Source organism: Wyeomyia smithii, chromosome 2 (genome assembly GCF_029784165.1).
Source record: "Wyeomyia smithii strain HCP4-BCI-WySm-NY-G18 chromosome 2, ASM2978416v1, whole genome shotgun sequence".
Classification (NCBI taxonomy): domain Eukaryota; kingdom Metazoa; phylum Arthropoda; class Insecta; order Diptera; family Culicidae; genus Wyeomyia; species Wyeomyia smithii.
This window is the reverse complement of record NC_073695.1, coordinates 84040120-84054737: the sequence shown is the minus strand read 5'-3', so window position 1 is coordinate 84054737 and position 14618 is coordinate 84040120. Positions and strand designations below refer to the sequence as shown.

General features: G+C 35.9%; 1 long non-coding RNA gene across 10 annotated transcripts in view; it reads left to right on the top strand.

The window, feature by feature from the left end:
* The window catches only part of LOC129721952 (uncharacterized), a 66153-nt gene that overhangs the window by 13240 nt on the left and 38295 nt on the right, over positions 1-14618 (top strand). For 7 of the 10 annotated variants that reach the window (XR_008727524.1, XR_008727523.1, XR_008727520.1 and 4 more), the window contains 4 exons: positions 3177-3314; positions 11350-11402; positions 11465-11545; positions 11599-11641. This is a non-coding gene — a long non-coding RNA (uncharacterized LOC129721952). Of the gene's footprint in view, positions 1-1649; positions 1992-3176; positions 3315-11349; positions 11403-11464; positions 11546-11598; positions 11642-14618 lie in introns of all 10 variants that reach the window. The other 3 variants (XR_008727522.1, XR_008727525.1, XR_008727521.1) reach the window with 3 other exon arrangements.

Below are 14618 nucleotides of genomic sequence, written 5' to 3'. Positions count from 1 at the left end.
GTTTTTTGATCTTTTATGGCACTATCCGGACATTCTTGCTGATCGCACATTTTTGTTTTCACCTGTTTGCAGTGTTACTTCTTGAGAAGTAACCTGCTCCTCGTTATAGCGCTTTGTCTTTTCCTTCAGACTTAGTAACCTACTTCCTTCCTATCGAGCTTATCATATCCTCCTGCAAGCTATCACTCTAACAGCGTTCAACGTGCTATAGTCTATGATATTATCGAACGAAGCTTTAGACCAGTGGTAAATAAATCCGGAGGAAGTGTTTGTGTGGAAGAGCCTGAGAATAAACCCATACGTAAGAGTCCTTTTGCCAACGAATGGCTTGGTTCTACTAGGACTCGAACCTTTCACCACCCGCTTGTCAAAGAGGACTCAGTAACCTTTCGGCTACGAAGCTCTTCATCATCACTTTATGAGAGCTCGCTCATAAATAAAAAAACATATGCTAATCGACGATCACAACCTCCACAACCTATGACCACCCGCTTGTCAAAGCGGACATTCTAATCTTGCGGCTACGGAGCTCCCCTCGGCCGTCGTGATAAAGGAGAGAATAGCATCCAGCGTAGTTCTACCATTTCGGAAGCCTAACTTGTAACGTGCCAGGCAGTTTGCACCATTCGTGTATCTCAGTCTGGCGTGGATAATTTTTTCAATGACTTCTACTGCCGTGTCTAGCATACAGATAATGGGAGACAACTAAAATTTTTCAATTTGTTTCTACTGCTGTCAAAAAAGTATATGTATCCGATACGTTTCTCATGAAGAGACATTAATTTTAACGAAAATATATTAAAGAACATTTGAGAATGGTTCATAATAAGATTTTTGACGAAGCTTTTATATGATGCTGGAAAAAGAACGGTGTACGGCTTTTACGTCAACCTTTTTAAAAGAATCTCTTGATTCTACCAATCTATTCGCAGTTTGTTGCTCTCCAGTCAATTTTGTTCATCAAGGAACCAAAAAATCTACGATTGGACAACGTTGAGGCAGATCTGTCGGGTTTTGTGTATCCACTAGTCTGGTCGGTTTTCTACTACTTCCTGGCGAATTATTGTTAAGGTTTTCAGTAAATCATACACAGTCGAAACCAGAAGATTTTTAATTTTGAAATGGTTTACCGAGAACTTTTTTGCCAACATTTTTGTGCAGCTTAACTAAAACTGTGCGCTTGCACATGGCTCTTTGTTTCGACGCCTTTTTGAACAGTACTAAGCATGCATTAATAAAACAAAAAATACTGGCATAAAGAAAAGAGATAGCTTACATTTACATACTCTAATTTCTCTCTGAGTGTTTTGAGCCTCAAAAAAATTCCAAAATTTTAGTTGTCACTTTTTTAGTAATATGAATCGACTTCCATGAGCATAAGTTATAACTACATTCTATATTGCGGTCAGTCCCTGCAAAAATACTTCTTTAAACAATTTCAAAACAACAAAGGAAAACTTGGTTTACGGTGTTTCAAAATCGTGAATAAATACGTACTCATGTTCAGTGATGAGTGATGGTAACATTGAGCTTCCAGTAGGGCTTTACATTAATTATATCATGCAGCTATAACTAATTTTCACTGGAGTTTTCGTGAAATCCGGTCAAATTCCAGTAGTTCGAATTGATCTTCTTACATTTATCTACAGCTTCTTTGAAACGTGTTTTGCTGGCATGGCTACATCTTACATCATGTGGAACATATGACATATGTAGGCAGCAACATATAACATCATCTGGAAGAAGATATTCGTAGTTTATTATCTAATCCAATCGATACGACATCCAAGCAACGAACGCGATATCACAAAGATTAGTTGCAATGCACTTTCGTGCAGAAGAGTTCTCGACAAACTTTTCTTTATCTATCGAAGAGAAAACTTATCATCGTGATATGTACTTGTAATCTACGGAGTAATTAAAATTTATGAAGCTGCCGGTGCTATAGTTATATACCACAACTAAGACCTTGCGTCATGAAAAAGACATTCGTGAGTATTATGTATAATACAGAAGATGCAAGATGTTCCGTTATTAATTTTATTTGCGTTATTGTTTGGTATAGTTCAAAATTGTTGAGTTTCATCAGTTATGAACCCTTTCGTAATTGCAAAACCAGTCTAGAAGGGAATGTTTGTTTTCCTTATAACACTATATTTGAGCCAATATGAATATTTAAACAATTTGATTAATAATGCAATGCTTCTGGTCTTCGTTAGTGCAAAAGGCTAAACGAGACCTTATCTCGAAGTGTGAAAACGTGAAAATATTCAGACAAACTTCTTTCACCGAACCAGCATATTTAATTTTTCATCCATAATGAATAAACTGCGATATTGCTAAAGAGATAACTTCCGAATCAGTGAGCAACAAACAAATTGCTGTTTTGTGCTATTCAATTTGACAGCACACCCAACTTTCATGTTTTAAAAGCGTTTACTGGTTTTCGAAGATCCACAACGAAAGTCGACACTCTACCGTAACTACTTGAGATTTTTTTGCGAATCCCAGAAAGAACAGTGAGTAGAAGTCAATTTAATTCCGCCATCTCGCTGCTTTTTGTGACGCAATAAGAATATCGAAAGCGAATGCCATGCCATTGGAGAACTTTGGAACAATACGACCGGAAATGTTGTCCCTAACAGCAACAACGTTGAGAGGCTAAACAGGATAACCGAAAGTAGCGGAACTGACAGTGGAATTTGTACATAGAATACAGAGATTACGTCTGTTGATTTCAATTTCGTCTTTGCTAAAGCATTCCATAGACAAACAATTATGTAGAGCAGTTTCCATTCAAACACAGACGCACAGATATGAAAGGTTTGCGAAGCAATTAGCAAAAAATGTCTCAATTCACCTGGTGGAAAATTATTACTTTCAAATATATAAGATATGGCTGCAAGTTGTTTAAATAACTTATAGTTTATAGTTTATAAGGCTTACATAGAGTGTCCAACACTCAGCTGTTGATAAGCCTCAATCAGAGTGATTGTTCAACTTTTCCGCATGAGAGGTATGCTAAAGAAAATCCAATTAGACCGCAAAGGAATTATTAGAAACTTATTTTAAATGGAACGTCTGTTTATATAAACCAATATTCATATAATGATTCTTTACGTATATACTACTCTGCTGACTTTCTTTCGTAAAAAATACATGCTCTTTTCTTATAGATTTTTTTGGCATCAAGCAAGACGTAACAAAAGTTTTAGCTCTTCAATGCAAAATATCAGAACAAAGAGAACAACTTTCTACTGCAACGCTTCCACGATGTTCTGATGTGAAGAAAATTAACCAGAAGTTTGTTGATGGTAAGTTGTACGACCGATTGAGATCAACTTGTTCTATACAGTCGCTGCATTGTGCTGAATATAATCTTGTTTGCGGAGCTCTATTTTACTGAGTTTAACCTTTTTTCAGCATCGACTTTTCAAGCATTCTATTTATAGGGTTTCAATTTCCTGTATGAAAAGTTTCGGATTACTAAACTTAATTTATAAGTTTTCTCGCTGACCCGATGGGCAAGCCTGCCTGCCACAAGTTTGAATTTTGTTAAACTGAATTTTCGGACAAGAAAAAATGAGCCCTGAGTTTTCGATTGTAACTGATTTATACAGACATTTTCATTACTCATCCTTTTTTTAGAAACGACACATGTACATCTCTGGCTTGTTTCCTCATTTTCGATTTTAAAATCCTTTCTTCCTACAAGCCGCCTATAAAGGTGGTCCAGTCCTAATCTTTTCCTCTTCATTTCGTACATTCCCGTAGGGTAGTTTGGGGTAATTTGGACCCCCTAAGAAAAACTCCTGTTATTTCGTAACTTGTTTTTTCTATCCCATAAACGTAATGTACTATAGTAATATTGCTCTGTTTTCTATGTTTCTGCCCGAAAAAACCTTGATATTGAGGTCAAAAGAACAAGAAAAATAACGAAACTAAAAATTATGATTTTCGGACATAAAAAAATCGTTTGGGGTGAAAATGGACAGCTATTGGGGTAATATGGACAGTGTTTGGGGTGATGAGACAGGGTGAAAAGTGTGAGTTTTATAGTATCGATAGTTGCTTAATACACAGTAGAAGGAGGTATCAGGCATACGGAATGATAACTGCAATTCTTAGGCATTGCACATTCCACAGTAGGCCAAAAAAATTTACCTTCTCCAATTATTCATACTAGAAACTGAGTATGCGATCGTGTGTCGCACACGCGCGTTTGTGTGTGTGCATGTGCATGCGTGTGTGTGTGTGTGTGTGTGTGTGTGTGTGTGTGTGTGTGTGTGTGGAGAGAGAGAGAGTGTGTGTGCGCGTGAGTGTGTGTGACTGTGTGCGTGTGTATGTGTGTGTCTGTCTATGTGTATGTATGTGTGTGTGTCAGTGTATGTGTGATGTAAGTTTCATGAGAATCGAATGATATACCAATTTTTGGCAGCACTTTGAATGTTGCTGTGTCAGGAAATTTCAATGACTTTTATGTTCGAAAATCACAATTTTGAGCTTAACTTCGATTACTTAATTCCCTCAATTTTGATCTGATTTTGAATCAACGAGTTTCGTTTTGAGGGGAAATTTATGTTATTTTTCAGAACTCTTGTGTACCGTACAGTCTCGTGAAACAGTTCGGAATGATCCGATAATCAACAGTCTATATGAAATTAACCGTATTTTTCGAATTTTTGGGTCCCGGTTTGCATATCGTCGTTCCAAATCCGTTAATCTCGAATTCGCGCAACGGGAAAATATATAACGAATGTACGTTGACGTACGATTTCTTTTTTTTCCTTGAAAGGCCTATCAAATTCCTTAAATTTTCCATTAAATCTTTTAATTGGTCAAACGGCTCAAAAGTTACAATTTTTTGAAAAATGATTGCCGATTTTTGGCAACTTAAATTCAAAATGGATCACACTAAGGACCAAACAAAAAAAAAAGGGTATAAAGTTTTTCGATAAAGAAAAAGTATACCAATGTTGAACATGATCTGAACAAAAAAATAAATCTGATAATATGAAAGGTTTAACGGCATTTTGGGGGAACAACATTTTCGGACATCAGAAATGAGTTCAGCACCCAAAAATTGGCATTATACGTCATTTTCAAGCATTTTAGAAAAAAAGTTAGGTTTTTCCAACTTTTGTTCAGAAACCCGCCACTCTGCGGGGCATTGAAAACACTTTTTGTACAGATAAATTATCCCAGATTGACAGCAACACTTTTTACAGTTCATTGTTTGTACACCGCCGTCTATCCGTTCGTTTTTATATGCCCGCGGCATCAGTCCGACAAAAGAATTTACTTTAAACTCGCCTGACCATATCCCCCCAAAAAAACTGTCCATTTTACCCCAAACAGGACACCTTTCTAAAAACTCAACTCCTTCCACTATTTTCGATCAAACTTATCTCAGTCTTTTATTAAAATGTACTCTTTTACTAGACAAACACGGCTGCAAAGCTCATTAGACTGAAAACATCGAAGAAGTTCTCAAAAAACCTTCAATACACGAGCGTAAAACTTACAGCAAAATCAACTTTTGATGTTTCCTTTGTTTACATTGGCACTGCGGTGCACCTGTCACAGCAAACCATGAAATTTTTATATTAGTTAGGGTTTAGTGGTTCAAGGAAAGGATGAAGTAGTACATGGAACCCAAAAATGTAGTACTCTCCAAGATAAAGCACCTGTCCATTTCACCCCAGGGGTCCAAATTGCCCCAAACTACCCTACCGTTAAACGCCTAAATTACCTGTGTTTCCGGAAAACCGGTTTTGCATTTCCTCTTCTCTCTGCTCAACTTGAAAGATTACCTAGGACAGGATTTGCCCATAATAACTAATAATTAGAAAACTATATTTAACTTGATTGTCGTCAGCAGTCACCTTTATATTTGAATAATTCATATCTTAATGGTTCCTTGACGGATTTTCGATCTTTGGGTAATTTAGAATTGATTTTAGTTTATTGACAACATTTCAATTTTTATAAAACAAGATGCAAGAAACAGTTTTACGCTTTGCAAAAATGTACGTTTCGACACACACTCCGGAGCATTGCCGGTGTCCGTTGGTCATATCTAGTTTGCAGGTAATATTGGGAAACAAGGGAACTTTTCCAGTAAAATGTGTCAAAATTGATTTATTTTATGTAAAGCTATGGCCATTTGAAAATTGTCAAAATTTTGCCTGTCTCAATCATTTTGTCTAGCCCCTGCGTCTGCAAATTGATGAAGATCTGCACTGCATACGTACTATAAAAACACATACGTTTTCGGACGAATTCGCATGCCTGATATCATTAGTTTTAACCTTTGGTCGGGATATGACGACTTACCCATGTGTTATTTAGGGATGGACCACATCCTTTAGTGGGCTAACGCTCAGATTAACTTAATTCATGCGAAAACTCGAGGAATTTTCGGAAAATTTCCATCCAAAAATAAAATACAGGGGTGCACTATAAGCTCATTTACCCTCAGTCGGAATTTTGAAATGTTTCTCGTGTTTCTGAGGAAAATTGAATAATATGTTTTTTGATGGAAGTCTTATGAAGATTCCTCGAGATTTCGTTTAAATTGAGTTAATCTGATGGGTGGTCCACTATGGGAAAGGAGTCCACCATAAGTTAATTTGCCCTAGGCTCGACGTAAACCGATGGTATAGCTTCTTTAGAAGACCACTCATCAGAATATCTCAGTTTATGTGCAAACTCGCGGGATTTTCAGATAATTTCCATCGAAAAAAACCTTATCCAACTTATCTGCATCAGAATTACGAGAAACATTTCTAAATTTCGATTTATATCAGAAGAAAATTGAGTTGATTGACCACCTGGTCAAAGTGGTCCACACAAGGCAGCTCTACCCTATTTAGAATTTGATATCTTTCTTATATTCGGTGCGATCCATTTGATCTCTAGCGCTATGAGGTAATAAAAAGGGTAAACTAACCTATAGTGGACCCCTTTCGATAGTGGACCACTCGCCAGATTAACTCAATTTATGCGTAAATTCGAAGGATTTTCAGAAAACTTCCATCGAAGACATCTTGTTCAGCTAATTTGCATCAGAATCAGGAGAAACATTTATAATGTAAATTAACCTATAGAGAACCCTTTTGCTATAGTGGTCCACTCGTCAGAATAACTTAATTTAAATCTTGACATAAATCAGAGTTTATAAGTGCTGCTCATGGTTCTGATGTAGATTGGCAGGATAAGATGCTTCCCGATGAAAGTTTTCTGAAAATCCTACGAGTTTTCGCATAAGTTGAGTTAATCTGGCGGGTGATCCACTATAAAGAAGGGGTCACCTATAAGTTGAATTTCCATAAATTCCTATTTATGTTAAGAGAAACTGAATCAATCATATGAGTGGCCCACTGTATAAAGTTATTTATCCTAGCACGAAAAATTATTTTATATACAAAAATTATCCTCTAGAAGCCTAAAATCTATTTTTTTATAGAAATTTTAAAAGGTTAGCTTGTCTTTGATGATTGTCTGATCATGAAGAAATAAAACAAAAGTTACAATTTTCATTAAAAAAAAGAGCCGCAATTGATGTGATGTTATTGGCAAAGTTGCAGATAATAATTTTGTCTTTTCGAAAAAAATATGTTACACCGTTAAAAAAATATTTTTTAAGTGTAGGAGAATATCTATCACTACGAAAACAACTGCTCTCACACTGGTGAGTAAAGTGACGCACTTGCTTTAAGTGAGAAGCGAATTGTGTGTATCTGACGACCTTGCAAAAAGTCTCCGGAGAGATTATAAACTGATGTGAGCTTCTCTCACGAAAGGACATTACGCACAATAACTAGAACTACATAACAGTCAGCTCACTGCAGTGCTTTTACTGTGTGACTCTCAAGCATATATCAATTGAGGGGAGCATATAGATAGAAAAGTAGTAGGCGTCGTAGTTTGTTTTGCATCTCGAAACTAAAAAAAATCTAGCCGCTCGTCACACATGTTTGTTTTTCGAATGCTATCAAATTTATGTTTAGTTTTCTGCGAGCAGCAGAAACACAGCATAAATTAGAATGAGAAGTGTGGAGCAAAAAATTTCTACACGCAGCGCTCATGCTGGGCAAGAAGGGAATATTACCTCAGCTCTTTCCACATATTGCGGAGAATAAGAAGCCTGCGTCACACCGACCAAACAACCACTCTGGACATATTTATAATCATCAATGTCATTTTTACATAATATCTTCTTGAAAATAAGTCGTGATTAAAAAAAAATACTAATAGCACAAAATGACATGAGTGTTTGTGCAAAGTTACTGTCAAATGAAAAATTACAAAATAATTGAAATTTCAACATTTATTATGGCTCTACTTTTGTTGAATAATCCGCATTTAATTGGTTTCTGCTAGTTCAGTCTGTTAGTCTGATGGTATCATATATCTGATGAAATAGTGTGAAATTTCGTGACATAATTAATCTTCATATTATACTTTTATATTTTTGACTGTAGAATGTTCGAATAAAACCCATTAGGTGCATTTTCGGAATCTTGAGGCCACAATTCTTGAAATTCAAGATGGTGATTTTCGGCTTCTAGAATACAGTCAAACACCATCCAATAACTATAGAAATCAACTTTAGACGCCATTTTGAATTTTCGAGATGGTAACTTCCGATTTCTGAAAAAAATTAAAAATACCCAAAATACAATTTGGAAATTTATGAAGGAGACTTTTGTTTTTGAAATAATTTACTTTCGACATGAACGTTCAATTTGATTATTTTGGTTATACAGCCGAAATTCGTTGGTTGGAACACAACTGCCACCCAACTAGCGAATCGTGTTCGTTAGTTGGATGAACTGACAACTGGGCAAATTTTTCAAAGGGGAGCGCCGATTGTTTGTTTTCTTCCTGCTTCAGAAAATTTCCTAATTTCATTGCGGTAAAACTATGTCAACGAAAATTAACTTTGCTCATCTGTCTTGCTGCTGTAGTAAATATTTTATGTATTTGGTCAATACTTTTTTCATACAAAAATTCCAATGAGAAGCAAAATGATATAGCGCAAGCACATCACTCTGCTACTTGCCTAAAAAATGGAGGATCGCTACACTGGATATTTCCGGTGAAGGCGTTGAAGATATAAAAGAACAAACAACCGAACAATAAACCTCTTAATTACATACAAAATGTTGTAAATTTATAACATGTACTTTACTTTAATTACGCGATGGATTATGCCAGAGATGATCTGCATTAAATGTTCAGTTAATAGCGCTGAAAAACAAACTTATTAGTGCTGAATGGATTAAGTGTAATCACTAAACATGTTTACAATGTTTTTACAACAATAAATAATATAATTTTATTTTAGTAATATTTTTTTCACTTTTCGGACCCCTGAAATGCATTTGAATGACGTTGAATTTTGACATTAGAGTGCTTTTTAGTTGGGTGACAGCCCAACTAGCGAACACCCAACTAACGAACCTCCAACTAACGAACATCCAACGAGCGCATCATCACTGTATTTGGATTTTTTAGTACTTTTTAAATGATTCTTCAGCATATCTGTTACAACTTATGGGAAAATTGATCCTTTTATTTGACACTTTGATCGTGAGAATCGGTCTAGCTTGAGAAAAGTGAATGAGATTGGACAGCGATAACCATATACATACTCACACATATAGAAATTGCTCAGTTCGTCAAACCCTTTGACTTTGTACGTCCATTGGTTCACGTTCAGATCTTCGGTTTTGCCAGTGATTTCTATACCTTTCTAGAAGGGAGGGCAAAAACTTCGTATCAACAACAACCACACGGGTTCCGGTTCACTCATTTGTCAGTTCAGTTTTGCTGTTTTAGTAGAAACCAAGGGAATGACATCATGCTATCTCCTTCTTATGGAAGAGTGAAGCGTTCTTAATGCAACCATTTCACGTTAAATGTAATATTTGCTGGGCTTTTTTATTTCAGTCAGGAGAACCGTGAACCATTGAGATGTCGGGTACACAGTAAATATATGAGATTCGACATCAATATCACAGTCCTGACAATAACCTTCCAATTTTGCTTTCTGCTTTCTACTTTTTGGTTTTTCAATTGTTGCGTTCGTAGGACGTATATAAACACATAACGATTAATGTTTACCGAAGCAGTTTCCTACAACTTAATTGTTTTCCAAAACACAGCCTGTAGATTGGTTGGCAACTGGGTAAAAACCAATTCATGCTCAACGAGCCGTGATATGAACTGGGTATGTGCTGGAAAAATCCTGTTGGCATTTTCTTTGTCGTAACGTTTTTTTTTATTATTGTGAAGCTTGTATCCATCTTTGTTCGTGGTGATGATGTCGGTGTTGTAAACAAAAGTTGAACGTGGAGGAAGAAGTGACATGGATGATGTTGTCTGTCGCTGATACAGAGAGTTGTTAATGATTTGTTTTATTTATTTGTTCATTTTAACCATCTGAGATTACCGGGGCTTTAATCCACTGCACACTGGGAAGAACGAAATTCCCACTAATCAATCGCCGCTGGGCTGGCGGCCTGTATATAGCATTTTTTGGTCAACAAATCGATTGGTGATAGCTTTATACTGTACAGGGCAAATATCAAAAAATTGCTATCTAAAAATCGCTGATATTCGCAACCTCATATTATACATGTTGTTCCTTACGAAAACAAAAGCTGGTTCCTCAAGTGTATAACCACCGGAAGCCATTATTAGAGCAGTACCATGTTTCACTATCTCAGCGCGATCGACTATAAAAGCATTGGTGTTTAAAAGTTTGCGAATCCCTACGGCAAAATGCTTTTAATTGAACAGAATAATAGGTTTTGTCCTTTATAACAAGCTTCACAAATCACTTTCGAATTGTACCGAACTTGCAAACTACACATTGCCATTTTCGGGGTACTTTGAACGTTTTGTCATAAGCTGCAATCGTCTGGAATGAATAAAGTGGAAGATACAGAGGGCGATTGTAAGTAGAGCGAAGCTTACAGTTGGCTGTTGGTTCAATAACCGCCTAACCTTAGCATCGAAATTGTTTATAGTTTGCCTTGCACATGCACCGGTGGATGAACACAAACTTTGCCCACAGCAGTTTTTGGCACGGAAGCGGAAGAGAAAATATTGGTAAATGTGAATGGGTTAAGCAAAATTGTATACTACACACGAAAATTGTATTGGAGAATTCTCGCCAGAAACAAGTATTGTGCTGACAATTAACCTGTTGGATCAAATATTCGATTTTTTTATTTACCGAAACCGAATGTAATTCTAATGTTGCAAAAAAAAAACAATATAAAAAATGAGTTTCTGACTGACCATTGTGTGTTTGCTATCTTGCATCCTGTTTTACAGAAAATGAACCAACTTTTGCCGCAAGCCTGCTAAACAGTGGATTTGGCAAACTGGTAAGGATTTGAAAACTTTTTACGTCTTTGTACGTTGTTTTCATTACTCTGTTGATCTACAGATCAAGAAGTGCTTTTGAAGGAGTGCGCTTGTTGAGATGATAGACTGCAAAGCGAAGAGCGACGAGTATGCAAAATTCTATGTACGTACTATATTTATTTTCTAGATTTTCATTTAAAAAGTTTTAAATTATAGGATTCTGCGAGGATAAAATCTACGAGAATTTAGGATATTTGAGGTAAATTCATCCTACGAATAGTAGATGATCAGATCATTCTGCGTATCTGAATTATTTATTTTGTTTAAAGCACAAGTCCTTTTCGAGTAACGTCTACCCGATCCGCAATTGCCATTTATCGAAAATCACAAAAGCAAATGCGCTTGCCAAACCCAAAACATTTTCCTGGTAATTCACAGCAAACCACATTCTGGCGAATTTGGTTTTGTGTTTGTTCTAGTATGAAATAGGATTAGATGGATTTTCTTTTCGTCTGGTGCGTAAAACCGCACAAAGTTTTTATTTACTTCTGAACATTTTTTTACTACGTTCGTGATTTCTCTCGCATCAGTGCAGTTAAAGCACACTTTGAGTTAAACATTTCTGAATGTTGAATTTGCATATTTAAATATTATTTGAGTTTGTCATAAAAGCTTTCGTGATTTTGAGCTATCTGTAATATATTACACAGCATATTATGATGCTTCCACACAGCAGTGAAAATTCCTCGGAGAATTTATCAAAGCATATCTATCGTAACTGCATAGTAATTTACTCTGAGAGGATGCATTTCCAAAGGAAACATCCAGTATTTCATATATGTAGTTAGAGAAGGTTGTTTGAAGTGGTAAAAAGGCACAATTGCAGACAAGTATTTAAATTTATAATCTGCAATCGAATTTTATCAGTATATGGGAATCTCTGCTGATGCTTTGGAATGCCAACTATTATACTGTCAGACGAAGATCGGAGATGCGAGCCGCAATATTATCTACTTGCATCATACTCGAATGATGCAGGCTGTTGCGAGTAGAGGCAGATTGAATAACTATATAATACATTCCTATCTATTATAAGGTTTACAATGGAAATGCACAGCAAATTACAAAATATTGTTCAAGCCCAGGCAATTAGAACACTTCATTATTGAAATATCAATATCCAGCGTCTTCTTTAGTTCTAAGTAAGATCTGAGTAAGGGAACTGCTCCATTATTCATCTCAGCCCATATATTCATCTCATACAACATGAAAACACAATTGAAAACAGGAAAAAACGCATATTTTCTAACTAAACCAATCTGCTAATCCATGGAATTCTTTAAGGTTCACTTTAGATTTCTCATAAAGTAGAACCCTCGAAAACTCACTTAAAAGCTCTAAATTTGATTTTATAGTCGGGCATCTACACTCGAAAACACATTTATTTCAATCACCTACCTCAGAAAACAAAATTCGCGCATCGTTCTAAACGGCTACAACGGGACCCGTTCAGCAGCCAACCAAAGTTTTTTTTTCATTACAAAATTACTCACTACACTAAGAATACTTTAATCATTGAAATGTTCGCCTCAAATTGTCAAAAACAAGCTTGAATTAGCAGATATATATGAGATAAATTTCAACAATTCCTATAAATTTTAACTGTATTTTCATCTGTTTTCACTGCGTTGAAAAAAATCAAAAGTTGCCAAATCACTTTCTGTTATTACGAAAAAATCATACTGAAAATGTTGAATTATTCCGACATAATTGACATAAATCGACAGCACTGCAGTGGTTATCTAGGTTACCAATTTTGCACGTAAACAATTACAGCGGTTATCTAGGTAACCTACTACGACGAGCTGCGCCTACGTTCATTCATGATAATGTGATTCATTCATGATTAACAGCGTGATGAATATGGGGGCGTCGTGAGATGAATAATTGAACGGTGATTCTAGTTTTGAGATGGAAATGAAAGCGTTGTGAAAAATGGTTTGTTTTACAAAATTCAGGATAAATCTAGCTAAGTTTACTAAATATACAATGCTGGACGATTCTATAAGAATCTATTTGTTTATTTGTTCAATGATTCCTTGAGTGTTACGATTTGTTACACAGGGGGAAGGGAGGTGAGTTCAGCGTTTTTATCAAGCAAATCTTTCTACAGCGTTACGTAATTTTTATGAGGAGTAGGTGTTGGCGATACGTTCCGCTACATATGGGGGGTGGGGGTCCAAAATTGGGTTTTTGCGTTACGTAATTCATGGATGTCGCCAAAGTAAATTCATACAACAATTAATAAATATTTTCTGTCAAGTTGATGGACACTCGATTATAGACTAGTTATAATTTTCGGTATTCACTTGAGGCTTGCGAATCTACACAAAAAAAGTATCACCCATCCTTTGTCACTAAGTTGTCAGTAACAGAAAAAAAAGTTATTTCGTCTGCTCATCCTCTTTGTCATTCTTGGAATTACAATACTAGGGTGCAAATGAAAAGGTCCTGATCAATTTTCAACCCTAATGTTGTTTTCAAAAAAATGTCAAATGCGCGGAAAATTACCCTTAGCAAAAACCACCGTAACATCATTTAATTTTGGTGTGTCAGTCCACAGTCACGTTACTGTCTCATGATGGAAACAAGAGCATGAGTTTACTCATATGCTAGAGCCACAAAATAATTTGTCATCCTTGATGGTGTGTGGTTTCGGATGTGGGCTTAAATCTGTGTCATCACGTTTTTTTTATTACCATATAAGAGTTGGGTTCAACTTGGGGGATGTTAATTAGCCTCACATTTTGAAATGAGGTTTTATGCGATTCAAAGCAATAATTTTTTTTTTTTAAAGCTTTCTTAAAAAGGGTGGCAATTATGATTGATGATGGTCAGTCAAAAGGGATGTTCTCGTATCTGTTTTGTAACCAAATGATTAATTATCGGTCAGTTGTCAGAAACTTCCCCTGAGGGTTTTGATTTGACAGGTTGTTCACGTTGAATTAGAATATAAAACACCACGGAGATGATGATATAACAGAAGCGGATTTTCAATCGATTTTTCATATTAATTTATCAGACAGTTCTAGATTATGTTTCGTCTCACCAACAGTCAGAGAGGTATGAAGTTTAAATGATTATTTATTGTTCAACTTCTTTAACCCATTCTCCGCGGGTGATGCCATATTTACTTTGATAACAGTTTAAAAACAATATTTGAAATTTCTAACGAT